Raw genomic sequence first — 4,087 nt, 5'->3', positions numbered from 1 at the left:
TTCTTTTTTTTTGTCCTTACAATTCAATTAGAAGAATTTGAATTATTATAGTGTTATTCGTCCATAAGCATTGACTAGCAACATTTGATACTAAGGAGAAAAAGACAAAAAGGCATTGGTTTTCAAACAACTAGCCGGAAGCAGCTTCGTGGTGGATTCAAGGGGAGTATGTTGTAATTACCAAATATAATTAATAAATTACTACTAATGTGTTCCTATAGTTAAGAACGACGAAACGATTAACAATATAAATGTTTTCTAAGGGATACATGGACAAGTAGAACTTGAGAGATTTTGTCATCTTAAAACTTTGAGGTTCAATTCTAAAATGGACGTAATGATTTTTATAAAATATAATGGAAGATAATTATCTTCATTATGTAACCTAGATCATATATATAAAGAACAAAAATAAATTATAAATGATCAATAATTTAAGTTATTTAGCACTGTTAATTGTTATTCTATATTTGTTAAGATTTAAAATTTTAAAATATTATATTCAAGTCAATTCTTTTTATCTAATACAAATTGATTTTAATCTGAATACTTAATTTGATATCAAAATTAATATTTGTTATGTTTTTTTTTTGTCTACTATTCTTTTATAAGTTTATCCATGTATAATCTCCTTTTACAAAAAAAGATCATAATTAATGAATGATTGTCATAACGATTTTTAGTTGAGAGGACTCGATCGTTAGATTTAATGAAAATTTTCAAGGTCACCATCAATTTTTTTGGTAAGATGTGATTGACTATCCAAAAATATAATTTTTTAATAAAATCTTAAAATTAATTAGAATTTACTAAAAGACGTTTTGATTTATGAAATTTAGGTTCGGTCTGAAAGTACAGTTACGAGTAAGAAAGATATTAGCATCCTCATGCGATCAAATCCCTTATTCAAATAATGGTACCAATTAAACATGTGTTATTCTTTAATTTTGACAATATGGTCTTCTTTATATTTAAATTTAATTTCCTAAAATTTATTTATGAAATTTTTGTTGTTGTGAAATTAGTATTATTATTTTCTTATTTTATAAATTCTTTAATATTTTGACAGAATTTATAGAAAATTTTTATTTAAAAAAAATTTAAAGAAATTGATCATTCACAAAATTCTTGAAATTTCGTCATATGGTATTTTATTTATTTAAATTGATTTTAAGGTTATCCCTACTCTTTGATAAAATCTCAAAATTTTATTAAATTAATTTTAAAATAATTTCGATTCTTCTATGAAATCCTAAAAATTTTAAATAAATTTTTGGATCATACCCACCTTCTAACAAGATCCTAAATAAAACCATTTTTTATTAGTGATGATTAAGGGAAATGAAAGTTTCCCAATTTTTTTAAAAATTCTTATTTAAGAGATTTAATTAAACAGTTGATTGATTGATTGATTTAGTATTTATTACTTATTATTTATTTTTGAATTATACCAACTCTTTGGTGAAATAAAAAAATATATTTTAGTAATAATTAAGAAATTTATTTAAAGAAGCACTTTTATTTTTATTTATTATTATTTAAATGTAATCACTTAAGATTTCTAATGGGATGGAATCGTTTTTACCTTTTGTTTGGATATATGAATTCATATTTTGAGTGGGGACCTCTATTATATAGGTAAGTTTCTTTCTAGATCTAAGTTTTGACCTCACCAATAGATTTTATTTGGATTGAAAATATGCAACCATAGCAATATAATATATTTTTCGATCGTCAAGGTCATAGTTATCTCGTTGAACATGAAACATCTATAAGCAAAGTCTTAATACTAAACTAAAGCCCTTATCGGCTGGTTTTCCACTAGTACCTCAAAGACTAAAGTAATATGACCATATTTTTCCTCGAAAGCTATCTCTCTAGAGGTTGTGGCATTAGATCTCGACCAACTTAAAGATGTTGCTTTGTTGAAGCCCCGGTTTGATTTCTTCAGGCAAAGTTTCCTCTTTAGATTTTTTTAGACAGTTTCTGATTTTTCTTTGGGCTTTTGATGATAGAGTTATCACCACATTAACCTTTTCATACATTATGGGCTGTGTAGCTAAGAATATCATAATGGTGTTTCTGAAACAAAACCGAAAATCTTTTGACTAATATTTGCACAATGACAAGCACATCATATATGCAAGTGTTTATGATGATGCATAATCATGAAACAAAAAGCAAACAAAACAAATTAAGGTTAGTAATCGTATTAAAATAAATATTCCTTTGCGTGTCCTAATTTAAGATATAATCTATAAAAATGGTATGGCTCTAAGGTTAGCTTTTTAAGGCTTACTATAGGTAGGGTTTGGTATTTACCGAAAACTAAAAAGGTTCCTAAATTGATTCTCACTGTCATCCACTTTGGACTAGTAAGGCCCCCGATCTTCACCCATAACGGGTTATCGACGAAAATGGTTCAACTTAAGTGGAAGTATTTTGCTAGCCTAAGTAGGCATTATAATCTCACGAAAATATAGGTACTTTACTCTCTCCTAAAAAGGGATAGATTTTGGAGCCTAGGTATAAAGCTCATGTATGAATACAAATATACATGTATATAGGGGAACATAGCAATTATTATCTAAATAAAATTAACAATAATTAGCGACAATATAAAACAAGTAAAATAGCATAACAAAACTAAATGAAACCATAAATTTTTTGCCTCAATTTTTTGTTTATCTTGTTTTCATTCTAAGATGAGATAAGGAATTAAAATTAAATCTCAAAAAGACAAAAAAATCAAAGTTTGAATGACACTTGTTTAATTTTTGGCTTGACTCTCTAGCATTCCCAGTTGAGTTACCAAGCTATCATAACGGTTTTTCTTCTAGAAAGACTCAATCACTAGACTTGGTGAAAATTTTTGGATTCGCCACCAATATTTTTTTGTAAGGTATGATTGGTCACCCAAAAATATCATCTTTTAATAAAAATTTTAAAATTAATTAGGATTTACTAAAAAATGTTTTGTATACGAAATCAAGGTTGAGTCTAAGAGTATGGTTACGAGTGAAAAAGATATTAGCACCCTTACACCGTCCATTCGAAGAACGATATCGCTTAAACATGTATTATCCTTTAATTTTGACAATATGGTCTTCTTTATATTTAAATTTATTTTTTTAAAATTTTTTATGAAAGAAAAAACCTTTTTATTGTGAAATTAGTATTATTATTGTTTTCTTATTCTATAAATTCTCTAATACTTTGGTAGAATTTATAAAAAATCTTATCTAAAAAAATTTTGGGGAAATTGACTGTGCATAAAATTCTCAAAATTTCGTCATAAGGTATTTTATTTATTTAAACTGATTTTAGGATTATTCCGACTCTTTAACAAAATCCTAAAATTTTATTAAACTAATTTTGGAATTACTCTGACTCTTTGGCGAAATTTTAAAAGTTTTAAATAGATTTTAGGATCATCCCAACTTTTTAACGAGATCTTAAATAAAACCATTTTTTATTGGTGATGAGTAATGGAAATGAGATTCTCCCAATTTTTCTTAAAATTCTTATTTAAAAGATTTAATAAAACAGTTGATTTATTATTTATTACTTATTACTTATTGTTTTCATCATTTTTATTATTTAAATAAATTTTTATTTAATAATATATATTTGAATTATCTCAACTCTTTGGTGAAATTCAAAAATATAATTTGGTAATAATTAAGGAATTCATTTGAAGAAACACATTTATTTTTATTTGTTATTATTATTATTTTTTATATTGTTTAAATAAATCTTTATTTTGGTAAAAATAATTTTAGATTATCCAAACTTTATGGTGAAATCTGAAAAATTATTTTTACTTGCAATAATTAAAGAAAACCAAACTCTTTCAGTTTTCTTTAAAAGTTACATTTATAAGATCTATTTAAACAATTTATTATTTGTTATTTTATCATTTTACTATTATTAGCAAAACTTTTTTTTAAAATTATACCAATACTTTGGTGAAATTTAAGTAACATTTTGCTTATAACAACATTTCAATTTTCCTTCAATAGTTATTTTTGCATTTTTTTTATTTTACCTAATCTACATTTTATTTTAATTCTATTTTTTTACTTAT

Source organism: Durio zibethinus, chromosome 13, assembly GCF_047325235.1.
Source record: "Durio zibethinus cultivar Kanyao isolate XHJ-2024 chromosome 13, ASM4732523v1, whole genome shotgun sequence".
Taxonomy (NCBI): Eukaryota; Viridiplantae; Streptophyta; class Magnoliopsida; order Malvales; family Malvaceae; genus Durio; species Durio zibethinus.
Note: the sequence above shows the minus strand (reverse complement) of the source record.